This window comes from Amblyomma maculatum, chromosome 6 (assembly GCF_055883805.1).
Source record: "Amblyomma maculatum isolate TAMU_Amacu chromosome 6, ASM5588380v1, whole genome shotgun sequence".
Taxonomy (NCBI): Eukaryota; Metazoa; Arthropoda; class Arachnida; order Ixodida; family Ixodidae; genus Amblyomma; species Amblyomma maculatum.
This window is the reverse complement of record NC_139349.1, coordinates 157,237,324-157,253,820: the sequence shown is the minus strand read 5'-3', so window position 1 is coordinate 157,253,820 and position 16,497 is coordinate 157,237,324. Positions and strand designations below refer to the sequence as shown.

The 16,497-nt window shown below is 49.1% G+C and overlaps 13 non-coding genes across 13 annotated transcripts; all 13 read right to left on the bottom strand.

Moving 5' to 3' along the window:
- Positions 1-20: 20 nt before the first annotated feature.
- On the bottom strand, positions 21-91 carry TRNAG-CCC (transfer RNA glycine (anticodon CCC)). Its single transcript has one exon. It is a non-coding gene; the product is annotated as a tRNA-Gly (tRNA).
- A 10,660-nt stretch (positions 92-10,751) lies between these two features.
- TRNAG-CCC (transfer RNA glycine (anticodon CCC)) lies at positions 10,752-10,822 on the bottom strand. The gene has a single exon. It is a non-coding gene; the product is annotated as a tRNA-Gly (tRNA).
- A 157-nt stretch (positions 10,823-10,979) lies between these two features.
- TRNAG-CCC (transfer RNA glycine (anticodon CCC)) lies at positions 10,980-11,050 on the bottom strand. The gene has a single exon. It is a non-coding gene; the product is annotated as a tRNA-Gly (tRNA).
- A 157-nt stretch (positions 11,051-11,207) lies between these two features.
- TRNAG-CCC (transfer RNA glycine (anticodon CCC)) lies at positions 11,208-11,278 on the bottom strand. Its single transcript has one exon. It is a non-coding gene; the product is annotated as a tRNA-Gly (tRNA).
- A 157-nt stretch (positions 11,279-11,435) lies between these two features.
- Positions 11,436-11,506, bottom strand: TRNAG-CCC (transfer RNA glycine (anticodon CCC)). The gene has a single exon. It is a non-coding gene; the product is annotated as a tRNA-Gly (tRNA).
- Positions 11,507-11,663: 157 nt separating this feature from the next.
- TRNAG-CCC (transfer RNA glycine (anticodon CCC)) lies at positions 11,664-11,734 on the bottom strand. Its single transcript has one exon. It is a non-coding gene; the product is annotated as a tRNA-Gly (tRNA).
- A 157-nt stretch (positions 11,735-11,891) lies between these two features.
- On the bottom strand, positions 11,892-11,962 carry TRNAG-CCC (transfer RNA glycine (anticodon CCC)). The gene has a single exon. It is a non-coding gene; the product is annotated as a tRNA-Gly (tRNA).
- A 157-nt stretch (positions 11,963-12,119) lies between these two features.
- TRNAG-CCC (transfer RNA glycine (anticodon CCC)) lies at positions 12,120-12,190 on the bottom strand. Its single transcript has one exon. It is a non-coding gene; the product is annotated as a tRNA-Gly (tRNA).
- A 157-nt stretch (positions 12,191-12,347) lies between these two features.
- TRNAG-CCC (transfer RNA glycine (anticodon CCC)) lies at positions 12,348-12,418 on the bottom strand. Its single transcript has one exon. It is a non-coding gene; the product is annotated as a tRNA-Gly (tRNA).
- A 157-nt stretch (positions 12,419-12,575) lies between these two features.
- Positions 12,576-12,646, bottom strand: TRNAG-CCC (transfer RNA glycine (anticodon CCC)). Its single transcript has one exon. It is a non-coding gene; the product is annotated as a tRNA-Gly (tRNA).
- Positions 12,647-12,803: 157 nt separating this feature from the next.
- TRNAG-CCC (transfer RNA glycine (anticodon CCC)) lies at positions 12,804-12,874 on the bottom strand. Its single transcript has one exon. It is a non-coding gene; the product is annotated as a tRNA-Gly (tRNA).
- A 157-nt stretch (positions 12,875-13,031) lies between these two features.
- TRNAG-CCC (transfer RNA glycine (anticodon CCC)) lies at positions 13,032-13,102 on the bottom strand. Its single transcript has one exon. It is a non-coding gene; the product is annotated as a tRNA-Gly (tRNA).
- A 157-nt stretch (positions 13,103-13,259) lies between these two features.
- On the bottom strand, positions 13,260-13,330 carry TRNAG-CCC (transfer RNA glycine (anticodon CCC)). The gene has a single exon. It is a non-coding gene; the product is annotated as a tRNA-Gly (tRNA).
- Between the last annotated feature and the right edge of the window lie 3,167 nt (positions 13,331-16,497).

Below are 16,497 nucleotides of genomic sequence, written 5' to 3'. Positions count from 1 at the left end.
GGCAGAAAGGCAATTATCCGTGCGCCGCCCGGGAATCGAACCCGGGTCGCAAGAATGGGAATCTTGCATGATACCACTACACCAGCGGCGCGATGATGTCTCCAGGACGCAGAATATTTTAATGCTCACGCTCTTCTCAAATAGTGCGATATCGTGCTGTGAAGCTTGCAGCCGAGCAAAATGAAGAGCGTCTGAGTCCACTGACATTAGGCTATAAACTAAAAGGAGGGAGAAAGACAATTATCCGTGCGCCGCCCGGGAATCGAACCCGGGTCGCAAGAATGGGAATCTTGAATGATACCACTGCACCAGCGGCTTTTTGTTTAATACCTTTTTATTGAGACAAGCACGATACATTGTTAAAAGCACCCCGGCTGCTTCAGCCGGTCACAAGTTAAAATGACTTCATTTGAACTAAATCATCAAGCACACTCATCCACGCGGGTGGGTCTTTCTGCACTCGGTACACATCACGTATATAACATACACTTGCCACAAAGTTTTCCCTTGTAGTTCGGACGTTTAGATCGGCATTGCGTACCGCCATTCGAGTTTTCCATAAACTATGGAGGCCGAGGAGCATAATCATGTCTTAAGGGACACCTGTGTCATCTGTGTCTGTTGGTAAATAGCGGATTCCAATCGGTGTTAAAGGTAGTTCCTCTTTTAGTGTACGTTGCAGGACATCCGAATAGAAGATCACGTCCCAACATTCAATGAACACATGTTCAACGGTTTCTGGCTTTTTGCACAGCAAGCAGTTCGTTGTCCATGGTACAAAAATGCCTTTGTCAGATAGCCATGTCTTTACCTGCAAGGTACCCGTGTGCAGTTTGAAGAAGAATGTCTTTGTACTGGCTTTAACTGGCATCCTTTTAATTCTTTTAAGAACATCTTGTCCTAGGCCTCCAGAGTTTATTATACGATACAGAGGCACTGGCATGATTACATCTATAAGATCTTTGTACAGTTTTTTCCTCTTTACAGTACTGAGATACTCTTGTGAATACCGAACCTTTAACAATTGCACCGAGTCAACTTCTTTCAAATAACCTCTAGCGCCACAAGTTGACAATCTCACAGTGGACACTATAAAATCAGGAAGAGCCCTGCTCAGACGCACCTGCATGACTGAGCGCAGGAAGGGGTCCTTCTGATCCCTCATAAACATAAAACGGGACACAATCTGGCGAACAAACAAATGCGCGAGACCCAGACCACCATCTTGAACTGTTCGAAACAAATTGGTTCTTCTGACCCTCTCCCAACTTGAGTTCCAAATAAACACAGCAAACACCCTATGCATTTTTTGCACATTTACACGCGACATAGACAGAAACTGCAAAACATACCACACTTTGGCAATTAAAAAAATGTTGCATACTGTTGCTCTCGCAAACATCGACAAGTCTCGTCCTTGCCATGCCCTTGCTTTCTCGCTCACTTTTGACTTTGCCTCGTTCCAGTAATCTGCGCTCTTGTTATAGTGCTCGAGAGAAGCTGGGACGCAAGCTAGCGGAGCTCGCGTCCACGCTGGGCCTGACTCTTCACACTGACCCAGCATATCCAACGCGGATGGGTAATTCAGTGACCCGGGATACATGCCCGGATCTCACCTTTACCAAAAACATTGTACACGCAGAATGGATCAACACCGAGGAAACCCTCGGTAGTGACCACTGCCTTATCAATACCACTGTAAGAACTAAACCATTGGCAAGACCCCACGCACAAGCTCGGCTACCCGACTGGAATAAGTTTCGGCAAAGCTACATCAATTCGGCCTCTATCCACGAACAAGGATACCACGCGTGGGCACAAGGATTGGTTACACATCTTCGTTCGGTGGAAACACAAATTCAGCTCTCGGAGGTGCAGAGGTGGACAACCACCTTCTGCACCTTTGGGAAGCGCGGCACAGCCTCGTCCGCAGATGGCGCCGCCAAAAACATAACAGAAAGCTCAAAATTCGTATCGCCGAGCTCACTCAGCGAGCGGCAGAGTACGCGGCCCAACTCGCCGACTCAAACTGGGTAGACCGCTGCAACACGGCGGCCAGACAAATGTCGAGCCGGAGCACGTGGCGCCTTTTCCGTGCCCTAATTGACCCGACTCAAACCCGCGCCGAGACACAAAAACATCTCCAACGAGCTATTCATAGCTTCGATCGAAATACATCAAAATTAGCATGCAAACTGCGCGACCAGTATCTTTGCACTAAGCAGGATCCCGGAGGACCCGCGTACTCGTATGCAGGTTTAGAGAACGTGGATCTGGATCAACCGTTCCAGTTGCATAATCTGAAGGCGGCCCTGGCTAAAATGAAACGAGGAACGGCACCGGGCCGGGACAAGATAACTGTGAAACTGCTTGCCAATCTTCCCGACCCCGCCTACGAAACCCTCCTCGCTTTCATCAACTCGATCTGGCTTGGTGAGGCACTGTAGCAGAACGGAGGTTTGGGCTAGTTGGTGATCATCCATGTTTAGGCAACAGCGCAAAAGGACAGAGACAAGTGGAAGGAGGTTCACAACGACGACGCTGAACTTACAACTGGCTTTATTAGGAAAAACACAGATCATATATACTCTACTCAATCAGCGCACATGCGCAATGTCAAAAACATGCGTCAAACCCAGACGTACTTATCAGGATAAAATCAATTTAAATCAAACATGCGTGGGCAATGAGCCTTTTAACCTTTGTGAAGTAGGCTCATTTCTCTGGCTGACAAAGACACGGATGGTGTGCTGACACACCCGTCTGTTTTTCTGATGATATGGAAAGCCTCAGCCAGCTCTCTTGTGCGCCGGTCATTATGCGCAAACAACGCTTCTGTATCTACAAAAAATGGAACACATTTACATGAAAAGCAATGTTTGGCTAGGTTTGTGGCTTGTTTGTCTAATGCATTACAATGCTCCATGAGCCTAACGTTGATACATCGGCCAGTTTGGCCGATGTACGTTCGGCCACATGAGAGCGGTATTTGGTACACAACACCCTTTTTTCACGGAACGTATTTACTCCAATGATTAATATTACACTTATGTCTATTGCGTCCTTCACTCTTCCTTTGAATGGCAGCCCCCAATTTTTCTAGCTTGTTAGGGGCTGAGAATACCACATCCACTCCGTGCTTGGCTCCCACTTTCTTTAACCTGTGTGACAAGGCATGCACATATGGCATTACCGCCACCTTCTTGCGTTCTCTAGGAACCTTTTGCAGCTCCGAACCGCGTTCTGAATATTTTAACTTTCGGATAACTTTGTCTGCACAAGATACTAGAACGTTTCTGGATTTAAAATTGACGTTTCAGCCGGATCATATCTGTTGGCAGTATTCTCCCAGAAGTGAGAAGCCCTTGCTGAATTATAAATCCTTTCACTCTAAGCTTGTGAAAACCGCTATAGTTAATAGTTGTTTAAGGATGGCAGTTCAAAAGTCTTGCCCTCATCAAATGAGCACTAGTATCCCACTCAGATTAAGAGGTGTAAGGATGCGGGGTACCCTGACGCCGTTCTAGTATCTTGTGCAGACAAAGTTATCCGAAAGTTAAAATATTCAGAACGCGGTTCGGAGCTGCAAAAGGTTCCTAGAGAACGCAAGAAGGTGGCGGTAAGGCCATATGTGCATGCCTTGTCACACAGGTTAAAGAAAGTGGGAGCTAAGCACGGAGTGGATGTGGTATTCTCAGCCCCTAACAAGCTAGAAAAATTGGGGGCTGCCATTCAAAGGAAGAGTGAAGGACGCAATAGACATAAGTGTAATATTAATCATTGGAGTAAATACGTTCCGTGTAAAAAGGGTGTTGTGTACCAAATACCGCTCTCATGTGGCCGAACGTACATCGGCCAAACTGGCCGATGTATCAACGTTAGGCTCATGGAGCATTGTAATGCATTAGACAAACAAGCCACAAACCTAGCCAAACATTGCTTTTCATGTAAATGTGTTCCATTTTTTGTAGATACAGAAGCGTTGTTTGCGCATAATGACCGGCGCACAAGAGAGCTGGCTGAGGCTTTCCATATCATCAGAAAAACAGACGGGTGTGTCAGCACACCATCCGTGTCTTTGTCAGCCAGAGAAATGAGCCTACTTCACAAAGGTTAAAAGGCTCATTGCCCACGCATGTTTGATTTAAATTGATTTTATCCTGATAAGTACGTCTGGGTTTGACGCATGTTTTTGACATTGCGCATGTGCGCTGATTGAGTAGAGTATATATTGATCTGTGTTTTTCCTAATAAAGCCAGTTGTAAGTTCAGCGTCGTCGTTGTGTACCTCCTTCCACTTGTCTCTGTCCTTTTGCGCTGTTGCCTAAACATTGGTGAGGCACCTCTACTAGTTGAATGGAAGACCGCCCTGGTAACTTTCATTCCGAAAGCCGGCAAAGCCATAAACACAGACAACCTCCGCCCCATCTCCCTCACGTCTTGTGCAGGAAAGCTGATGGAGACCATGGTGCGGGACAGGCTGTCTGGGTTTCTGGAAAATAAAAATACATTCGCAGACACTATGTTCGGTTTCCGCCCGCAAAGGTCCACTCAGGATGCTCTGCTTCAACTCGACCGAGAAATTCTCAACCCTGTCGAATATCCCTTCAACGATAAGGCAGTACTCGCCCTTGACTTGAAGGGGGCTTTCGACAATGTCACACACGAAATCATACTGCAACATCTCTCCCAGACGAACTGTGGACATAACACATTTTAGTACATCAAGCAAGTTCTCTCAGATCGGCTATCTTTCATCCGAATACAAGACGAAGAACACGGCCCATATAAACTGGGAACGAGAGGCACCCCACAGGGCGCGGTCCTCTCGCCATTACTTTTCAATCTGGCCATGATGAAACTCCCGGCTCAGTTGGCGACGGTCGAAGGCATCCAGCACGCGCTGTACGCCGACGACATAACCATCTGGGCCAAACACGGATCGGTTGGAGACATTGAGGCTAACCTGCAGCAAGCGGCGCAGATCGTAGACGCTTACGCCCGCCGCTGCGGCCTTCAATGCTCACCGTCCAAATCCGAATTTGTGCACATTCGTCCGTCGCTTAAGTGCACCACAAAAATGGAACTATCCCTGGCCAGCGGTCCAATACCCGAACACGATGAGATTAGAGTACTTGGTCTCCTTATCCACAAACATCGACGGGCTGATACAACACTAGCAAAACTGCGCAAGGTGGGGGACCAGGTCGGCCGGATGGTGCGCCGGGTTTCCAACAAACGCGGGGGGTTACGGTGCACAGACGTTTTGCGGCTGGCGCATGCATTCGTGACCAGTCGACTACTCTACTCGACTCCTTACCTCCACCTGCGCAGATTTGATGAGAACGCTCTCGAAGTGATTCTCAGAAAGATGTACAAGCTTGCCCTCGATCTCCCGATCAACACATCCAACCAGCGTCTTATGAGTCTGGGGATGATAAACACATTCGCGGAGCTCCGAGAGGCGCACTTGACTAATCAATACACAAGACTTTCAAAAACGCCGTCGGGACGCCGCCTATTAGCCCGACTACACATCCACCACCCAACATTTACGGAAGAGCGCGTACGCATTCCTGAAATCTGGAGATACGCCCTGCACGTACGCCCTCTTCCGGCCAACATGACACGTGACGACCACAGTGGCAGGCGCCTTGCGCAGGCGGAGGCACTGGCCCGTCACTATGGGAACAAACACGGAATTTTCTACGTGGACGCCTCCGGCCCTCACCATGGGGGGTGGTACACAGCCGCAGTCGTCCATCAAAAAATCACGGTGAATGGCCTAATGTTCCGAGCTCAAGACATAACACATGCGGAAGAAGTTGCCATCGCGTTAGCCGCCGCAGACAAGGACTCACGAGTCATCATCACCGACTCGAGAGGGGCCTGCAGAAATATTAAACAGGGGTACATTCCTCTCTTTGCGCACCGCATCCTTCAAAACAGTGACTACCTCGGGGCCCCCGCGTCTCGAACGATTGTATGGGCTCCAGCTCACATGGGCCTCGAAGGCAATGAAACGGCCTACGCCGCCGCCCGCGCGCTCATTCTCCGGGCAACGCCTTCAGACCCTTATGATACGGATCTCGAACCCAATCCGGCTCTCACATTTCGAGAAACTATTGAATTATTTCAATTCGGCCATGCAATTTATCCTAAGCCTTGTAAGGGTCTTACAAAGGTGGAGGAACGCACACTCCTCCGCCTTTACACCAAAACGCTGCTGTGCCCGGCAGTTTTAAAACACTTTGATCCTGCCTGTACAGGAAAGTGCCCGCACTGTGCGGAGAAGTCTTCGGACATCTTCCATATGGTGTGGGCATGTCAGTCAACCCCGAACCTCACCCCCAAACCCAACCCCCCCGGGAGGACTGGAAGGCAGCCCTGCTCGGCTGCTCCGATCTGGCAAGCCAGAAGGCCCTGGTTCACCGAGCCCGAGCCGCAGCGGTCACCAATGGGCTCCTGTAATGAGGAGCCCACCTAGTGTTTGCGTGAGGTTGCTCCGGCTACCTCAAGCTTCCTCCGAATAAAGGTTTTACACACACACACACACACACACACACACACACACACACACACACACACACACACACACACACACACACACACACACACACACACACACACACACACACACACACACACACACACACACACACACACACACACACACACACACACACACACACACACACACACACACACACACACACACACACACACACACACACACACACACACACACACACACACACACACACACACACACACACACACACACACACACACACACACACACACACACAGAGGTACACCCAAGTAGTTCGACGGCATGTTTGTCCACTGCAGATTCGCGAACAACGGTGGTGTAATTCCTCAGCTTCCGTGCCAAAAGCCCACACTCTTTTCCTAATTGATCTCAGCCCCAGTTTGCTGGCAAAATCGCTTGGCGACGTCAACACTTTCTTGTACACTCTCGCGGTCACTGCAGAATACAGCAATGTGTTCCGCATACGCAAGAATTTTAACATTAGACGACTGAAACCTGAAGCCATTTATTCGGTCGTTGTTAATAAGACTTAAACAGAAGAGTTCAAGGTACAGTGCAAAAAGCAATGGTGAAAGCGGGCATCCCTGCCGTACGGAGGACCGCAGAGGGATGGGTTCACACAGGTTCTTATTGACAATTATTTGAACTGTACAGCTGCTGTAAACCATTTTAAGCCCGTCTTGTATTATGCTGCCCACATTTACATGTTCCAAAACTGAGTGCAGGACATCGTGCGCCACGCGATCAAACGCCTTCGACAGGTCTAGGTGTACCATTGCAACTCGGCCACCGAAGACATCACAGCACTCAAGGATACTTCGAGCGATGTGCACATCTGTGCAGATGGTACGCCCTTTCACTCCGCACGCTTGGTGCGGTCCAACTAGATCCGTGATGACACTCTGTAAACTTTTGCCAACAATCTTCATATAGATCTTATAGTCGACATTTGTGAGGGTTATCGGGCGATAAGCCCCCACAGACAGCATTTTTTCTCGGTCACATGTTTTGGGGATAAGCACAATCTGGGCAGTAGAGAAGGAAGGTGGCATCTGTTTTACATTGTATGCTTCTGCAATCATATCGTATAGCAGCGGGCTGACTTCTTCTCTGAATGTTTTATAGAAAGCAGCGCCTAACCCATCAGGTCCTGGTGTTTTCCAAAGTGGCAGGTCATCAATAGCCTTCTGAACTTCCTCTAAGCTAATAGGCTATTCTAAGCGCGCACGTTTCTCTTCGTTTATTCGAGGCATCAGGTGCAAAAATTCGTCCCATAGACTGCCCTTTGCGCTTCTGTCATTCCCTATCAGTCCTTTGTAATGCTCAACAAACGCTCGCTCGATTTCTTCGCGGTCGGTCGTTATTCTGTTGCGGTAGCGGATCTGTTGAATTTCATTTTGTGCTGCATATCTTCTTTCATCACACAATGCACGCTTATTCGGCACTTCACCAGCCCACAACGTTTCGGCGCGCGCCCTTATCACAGCCGCTCGGTACTTATCTGCCTCCAGTGCTTCTAGCTGGCTTTTGTCTTCTCTGATTTCTTTTATGTACAAACCGGGCACTACTGTTTCCATACTTGTCAAAAAGTTTAATTTGCACTCCAATTCTTTGATTCGTTTCTTTTCACTTTGATGAAGGATGGTTCATCGTTCTATCGCTTTCATCTTGACTGTGTTCTTAAAATTTTCCCACTTATCTGCGCAGCTTGCTGATTTGACGCAATGCATTTTGGTTAAGTCTATAATTTGTTTAACGAAGGTTTCATCCTCCAGCAATTTAACATTAAATTTCCAAAGTTTCCAGTTGAAACGAGTTCTACTATGTTTATCCCCAAAGCTTACAATAACAAGGCTGTGATCGCTGAAAGAAACATGTTTCACTTCATGGCTGGAACACATTGTCACAAATCCTATGCTTGCGTATACTCTATCTAGTCTTGCATTGCTACCGCGTTGGAAGTGCGTAAAACATGGCTGCGAGCCTTGAGACAACACCCAGCCCAAATCTTCCATGTCGTGTTCTTGAATTATTGCATCGAGATACTGCGCACTCTGATCACGCACAGGGGTGATCGGCACTCGATGCTCTGGCATGCAAACACAGTTAAAATCACCCATCAAAACGACGCTTCTCTCGCAGTTCAAAAACACTTTGACCTTTTCAAAAAAACTAACACGTTCCTTGTAATTGTTAGGGGCATACACACAAATCACTCTCCAAGAGCATCTAGAAAGGGTGAAATCGACAACCAGTAACCGACCCTCTTCGGATGTGACAATGGTTTCATTCCCAATTCCAAGATTATTTCTCAAAAATAACGCGCAACCTCCGGACTTTCCAACCGCGTGACATACGCAGACATTATATCGGGACCGAAAAATTTCAACCATGCGATCTGTGTGTTCCTCGCTCTCAATCTTAGTTTCTTGTAATGCGATTATATCCAATTCATTTTCTAAAAAGAGGCGGTTGACCTGACACTGGCGCTTCCTCGCCGCCAGTCCACGCACGTTCAGCGTGGCTACGCGTAGTGGCAGTTGAATCTTTTGTTCATTTTTAAAGGCACCCACTGCTCGCGCAGTGCTCACCTCAGGGTACCGTGGCGCTGGAGGGGGTTCCGCGTGTTGGAGCTCAACAAAGCGCACCGCCTCGCAGCGATCACACGCACTTTCACATTCCATGGCCAAAGTTTGACGGTCAAGCTCACAGTTCCCTTCTATGGTATATCGTCTCCACCATATGGCACGCTAATCCGGAAACCGACGGCAGCGCATTACAGCTGTAGGAGCGCTATTCAGGCGCCTCTACCGCAGGTCGTATGTCTGGTGGAATATTTGGTCTTGGCCTTTAGGGCGACCATCGCGTCATTACCGCCTTGGTGGGCGGCTCCTCCGCGGGTGCTCCATTAGTTTGTCGGTCATCTTTCACAGTTTCGAGGTAAGCGCGTTTTGTGGCAGTGGCAGCAGCTTATTCCAATGAGACATCTTTATGGTGGTGTTCGACGTGAGGTTCGTCAAGTGTGCTAGCAGGGGTTTTGAGAGTAGGCGGCTGCTTTTCTTGGCTCGTCTTTTCCTCGGAGACGTGTTGCGGTACTGGAGGTGCCTCGGCCAGACTTATGCCGCTAGGCCCAACACTTGAAGGCTGCGTGCTCTTCTCGACGGTTGCTGCTTTGCCTCCAGCTGCCCTTGATGCTTCCTCAGCCTCCCCCTCGTCCATAACGCGTTCAATCACATCGATGTTCCTTCCTGGCCCGGTCTTGCTTGCGTACGTAGGTACACATTCACTTTCATCGTGACCAAACCGGCGAAAGCGCGAGCACCGCGGTACCCGGCAGTCGCGGCGAATATGGCCTTTCCCTTGGCAGCGGAGGCAGAGCGGGGGTCTCCCAGCTACAACCAATAGTGCAGGTTCACCGGCTATTCGCAGTTGGTGAGGTATGTCTTTAGCTGTTACGTTGGATTTCAGCTTCAGACTTAGCACACGGGTTGTTGACCCTTTTTCTGTGACGCCGTGCACAGGCCAGCGCTCCTTCGACAGCTCGGTCACCTCGCCGTACGGAAGGAAGGCCGCACGCACTTCTTCATCAGTCACGTTGTGAAGGACCCAGTGCACTTTAATGCGAATCTCTTGCCTGTTGGGGTCAATCACAAGACACCGGTGCTCCTTCACAGTCATGCTCCCGGCAGCAAGCACTTTCTTAACTGCTTCCGTGTTCTTAAACGTGACTGCCCACACATGATTCATTTGAAATGCTCCCAAGGCCACAACCTCGGGAAGCAAATCCAAACGGGCCAGGGCATCCCTGTAGTCCTCGACCCTATACGGCCGCGCTCGAACGTCGCCGTTCAAAAATACAGTATTAAAAACAATACGACCTGTTGGGAGGTGGGGCAGCATAACTTCATAGCCTGTGTCGTTATCATCAGCAGCAAACCTGTTTCCGCGGCTCGGCTGAGCCACTAACACCGCTCTGAAAGAGCATATGATGACACGTCCTTTCACAGTGGTGGCCGGAAGTGGAATCCACACAAGCGGCGCGATGATGTCTCCAGGACGCAGAATATTTTACTGCTCACGCTCTTCTCAAATAGTGCGATATCGTGCTGTGAAGCTTGCAGCCGAGCAAAATGAAGAGCGTCTGTGTCCACTGACATTAGGCTATAAACTAAAAGGAGGGCAGAAAGGCATTTATCCGTGCGCCGCCCGGGAATCGAACCCGGGTCGCAAGAATGGGAATTTTGCATGATACCACTACACCAGCGGCGCGGTGGTGGCTCCAGGACGCAGAATATTTTCCTGCTCACGCTCTTCTCAAATAGTGTGATATCGTGCTGTGAAGCTTGCAGCCGAGCAAAATGAAGAGCGTCTGAGTCCACTGACATTAGGCTCTAAACTAAAAGGAGGGCAGAAAGGCATTTATCCGTGCGCCGCCCGGGAATTGAACCCGGGTCGCAAGAATGGGAATCTTGCAGGATACCACTACACCAGCGGCGCGATGATGGCTCCAGGACGCAGAATATTTTCCTGCTCACGCTCTTCTCAAATAGTGCGATATCGTGCTGTGAAGCTTGCAGCCGAGCAAAATGAAGAGCGTCTGAGTCCACTGACATTAGGCTCTAAACTAAAAGGAGGGCAGAAAGGCATTTATCCGTGCGCCGCCCGGGAATTGAACCCGGGTCGCAAGAATGGGAATCTTGCATGATACCACTACACCAGCGGCGCGGTGGTGGCTCCAGGACGCAGAATATTTTCCTGCTCACGCTCTTCTCAAATAGTGCGATATCGTGCTGTGAAGCTTGCAGCCGAGCAAAATGAAGAGCGTCTGAGTCCACTGACATTAGGCTCTAAACTAAAAGGAGGGCAGAAAGGCATTTATCCGTGCGCCGCCCGGGAATTGAACCCGGGTCGCAAGAATGGGAATCTTGCATGATACCACTACACCAGCGGCGCGATGATGGCTCCAGGACGCAGAATATTTTCCTGCTCACGCTCTTCTCAAATAGTGCGATATCGTGCTGTGAAGCTTGCAGCCGAGCAAAATGAAGAGCGTCTGAGTCCACTGACATTAGGCTCTAAACTAAAAGGAGGGCAGAAAGGCATTTATCCGTGCGCCGCCCGGGAATTGAACCCGGGTCGCAAGAATGGGAATCTTGCATGATACCACTACACCAGCGGCGCGATGATGGCTCCAGGACGCAGAATATTTTCCTGCTCACGCTCTTCTCAAATAGTGCGATATCGTGCTGTGAAGCTTGCAGCCGAGCAAAATGAAGAGCGTCTGAGTCCACTGACATTAGGCTCTAAACTAAAAGGAGGGCAGAAAGGCATTTATCCGTGCGCCGCCCGGGAATCGAACCCGGGTCGCAAGAATGGGAATCTTGCATGATACCACTACACCAGCGGCGCGATGATGGCTCCAGGACGCAGAATATTTTCCTGCTCACGCTCTTCTCAAATAGTGCGATATCGTGCTGTGAAGCTTGCAGCCGAGCAAAATGAAGAGCGTCTGAGTCCACTGACATTAGGCTCTAAACTAAAAGGAGGGCAGAAAGGCATTTATCCGTGCGCCGCCCGGGAATTGAACCCGGGTCGCAAGAATGGGAATCTTGCATGATACCACTACACCAGCGGCGCGATGATGGCTCCAGGACGCAGAATATTTTCCTGCTCACGCTCTTCTCAAATAGTGCGATATCGTGCTGTGAAGCTTGCAGCCGAGCAAAATGAAGAGCGTCTGAGTCCACTGACATTAGGCTCTAAACTAAAAGGAGGGCAGAAAGGCATTTATCCGTGCGCCGCCCGGGAATTGAACCCGGGTCGCAAGAATGGGAATCTTGCATGATACCACTACACCAGCGGCGCGATGATGGCTCCAGGACGCAGAATATTTTCCTGCTCACGCTCTTCTCAAATAGTGCGATATCGTGCTGTGAAGCTTGCAGCCGAGCAAAATGAAGAGCGTCTGAGTCCACTGACATTAGGCTCTAAACTAAAAGGAGGGCAGAAAGGCATTTATCCGTGCGCCGCCCGGGAATTGAACCCGGGTCGCAAGAATGGGAATCTTGCATGATACCACTACACCAGCGGCGCGATGATGGCTCCAGGACGCAGAATATTTTCCTGCTCACGCTCTTCTCAAATAGTGCGATATCGTGCTGTGAAGCTTGCAGCCGAGCAAAATGAAGAGCGTCTGAGTCCACTGACATTAGGCTCTAAACTAAAAGGAGGGCAGAAAGGCATTTATCCGTGCGCCGCCCGGGAATCGAACCCGGGTCGCAAGAATGGGAATTTTGCATGATACCACTACACCAGCGGCGCGGTGGTGGCTCCAGGACGCAGAATATTTTCCTGCTCACGCTCTTCTCAAATAGTGCGATATCGTGCTGTGAAGCTTGCAGCCGAGCAAAATGAAGAGCGTCTGAGTCCACTGACATTAGGCTCTAAACTAAAAGGAGGGCAGAAAGGCATTTATCCGTGCGCCGCCCGGGAATTGAACCCGGGTCGCAAGAATGGGAATCTTGCATGATACCACTACACCAGCGGCGCGATGATGGCTCCAGGACGCAGAATATTTTCCTGCTCACGCTCTTCTCAAATAGTGCGATATCGTGCTGTGAAGCTTGCAGCCGAGCGAAATGAAGAGCGTCTGAGTCCACTGACATTAGGCTCTAAACTAAAAGGAGGGCAGAAAGGCATTTATCCGTGCGCCGCCCGGGAATCGAACCCGGGTCGCAAGAATGGGAATTTTGCATGATACCACTACACCAGCGGCGCGGTGGTGGCTCCAGGACGCAGAATATTTTCCTGCTCACGCTCTTCTCAAATAGTGCGATATCGTGCTGTGAAGCTTGCAGCCGAGCAAAATGAAGAGCGTCTGTGTCTACTGACATTAGGCTATAAACTAAAAGGAGTGCAGAAAGGCAATTATCCGTGCGCCGCCCGGGAATCGAACCGGGGTCGCAAGAATGGGAATCTTGCATGATACCACTACACGGGCGGCGCGATTTTTTTTTCTTTATTGCCGGTCCTCGGCTTTCACAAAACAAAGACAAAAAACAAAAAACAAGATATGTACACAGTTATACAAGAAGCGAAATGCCCAAGAGAGGACCAGGCTTTGTCACAAAATTCTCTGAGTGTTGTCAAAGGCTCTAGCCTTGAGAGCCACTCAGGGACAGGATTCCGTATCTTCTGTATTTCTACAAACTTGCAGATGCTCTCTCGAAAATATATACGCGCTGGACGCGCTTCGGGGTCACAGTAGTACCCGGCCATACGAGAGCGCCATATACTGTGGAGGCCCACCAGCATGACTAAATCGAACGGGATCCCACCCTCATTTTTTGTGGGCAAGTACCTAATTCCGTGTGAATGCAACGGGAGCTGTTTCTTCATGGTCCTCTGTAGCACGTCCCAAAAATAAACCCCTTCCCAACAGTGCAAAAAAACATGGTCTATGGTCTCCGGTTGCTTGCAGATTAAGCAGTTTGGTCCCCACGGTAGAAACATCTCTTTTTCTTCCAAAAAAGATTTGACGGGTAAAGTTCCAGTGTGCACTTTAAAGAAAAAAACTCTTGACTTCCGGCGATACATTCATTTTTTTTAACCCTTTGCAACACATTACCGCCGGGGCCTCCACAGTACAAGGCCCTGTACAACGGCACCGGAAGGATAACATCGCACACATCTCTGTACAACGTTTTCCTTGTTGCGCTGCTCAAATATTCCTTTGAAAACCGAGTAGTTAAGAATCTGACGCTGGTTACTATCTCTCTGAAATAGCCAAAAATGCCTCCTGTCATGCATTTTGTTGCAACTACATACTCTGGCAAGGCTCGCCCTAGCCTTACTTGGCACACTGTGCGCAGGAAAGGATCTTCAACATCACGGAAAAACAGAAATCTGTTTACCAGTTGCCTCACAAATAAGTGTCCCAGCCCTAGGCCTCCGTCTTTGACCCGTCTGAACAAGTTTGTCCGCATGCACCTTTCCCAGCTAGAGGCCCATACAAAAACCGCAAAAATTCGATGTACCTTTTGTATGTTAATTCGCGAGCAGTGGAGCACTTGCATCACATACCACAGTTTACTAATAAAAAACAGGTTACACACAGTGGCTCTTGCAAACACGGATAAATGAGTACCTTTCCACTTTTCTGCTTTTTCTTGTGTCTCTTGTGCCTGCACCTTCCAATGCTGTTAAGTATCTCTGTAAAATTCCAACGGGACTCCAAGGTACTTTACAGGGGTCGTACACCAGGTCACATTAGCAAAAGTGTGAGGAGTATCCGGCCATTCTCCGTGCCAGAACCCCACGCACTTTCCCCAGTTCACCTTGTTTCCCGTGACCAAACTAAATCTTTTAACACCTTCTACCGCACTGCTAATGCTATCCTTTGTGACACAGAAAATTGCTACATCATCTGCATATGCTAGGACTTTCACTTCCGCTTCATGCAGCCGAAAACCATGAACAGCATTATTCTGTATTATGTGCAAGCACAAAGTTTCAACATATATACAAAACAAGAGTGGACTGAGGGGGCAACCCTGACGCACCGAACGTTCCACGTTAATGGGGGCCCCCAACGATTTATTAACAATTAACTTTGTAGTGCCGTGTCAGTACGCCATGGCCACACCCTCAGTAATAATAGAACCTACATTGATATGATCTAAGATAGAAAACAAAATCTCATGAGCAACACAGTCAAACGCTTTTTCAAGATCTAGCTGGAGAATTGCCACAGGTACCCCAGTGACGTCGCTACACTGCAGCACACACCTTGCCTTATGAATATTGTAAGCAATAGACCTGTTCTTTAAGCCACATGTTAGATGAGGGCCAACAATTTCTTTAATAACGCTCTGAAGCCTCGCCTCCAACACTTTCATGAATATTTTATAATCGACGTTCGTTAGTGAGATCGGCCTATATGCAGTAACCTGTCTGAGTTTTATAGGATCATCTGTTTTAGGGATGAGGACGGTATGGGCCGCACCATAAGATGGGGGCAACTCCTTACGATCATAGGCATCATTAAACAGCAAAGTCAAATGTGCGGTTTACCCGCCGGGGTGGCGCAGTGGTTACGGCGCTCGACTACTGTTCCCAAGGACGCGCGATCGAATCCCGGCCTCGGCGGCAGCTTTTCGATGGAGGCGAAAAGCAAGGCGCCCGTGTGCTGTGCGATGTCAGTGCACGTTAAAGAACCCCAGGTGGTCGAAATTACCGGAGTCCTCCACTACGGCGTCTCTCATAGCCTGAGTCGCTTTGGAACGTTAAACCCCACAAACCAAACCAACCAACCAAAAGTGCGGTTAATTCCGTTTTAAACGCTTTATAAAAAGCTGCACTTAACCCATCTGTGCCAGGAGACTTTCCCGGGTTCAAGTTCTCTATTGCTCGTTCAACTTCTTTTTCACTAATTCGCCTCTCCAAGCTTTCCTTTCGGGCTTCATCGAGCCTAGGCATAGCGCCGAGAAACTCGCCTTTAAATCTGTGCACGTCAACTTCATGTTGTGCGAACAACGCCTCATAGTAATCAAAGAATGCATGATGGATGCGATCGCTATCGGTCACTACCCCACCCGCTCATTCGATCTCCTGAATTTCGTTGCGACGAGCGTGCGCTTTTTCCATTCCTAAAGCCCGCTTAGTGGGCGTCTCCCCTGCAACCAATTCTTCCGCTCTCGCCCTCACTATCGCCCCTCGATATCGGTCTTCCTCGAAAGTTCAAGCTTTTGCTTTGTTTTCTTAATATCTTCCTTTACCTATGCCGGGCGTTTTACATTCCTGCGCCAACAATTTTTCAAGTATATCTCTCAGCTGTTTTTCCTGTAATCTTTCCTGGTGCTTTAGCAAAGTAGACCGCTCAATGGCCATCATCTTAAAGTCTTCTTTGGCTAGTACCCACTGGAGCCCGATTTCGTTTTGACACT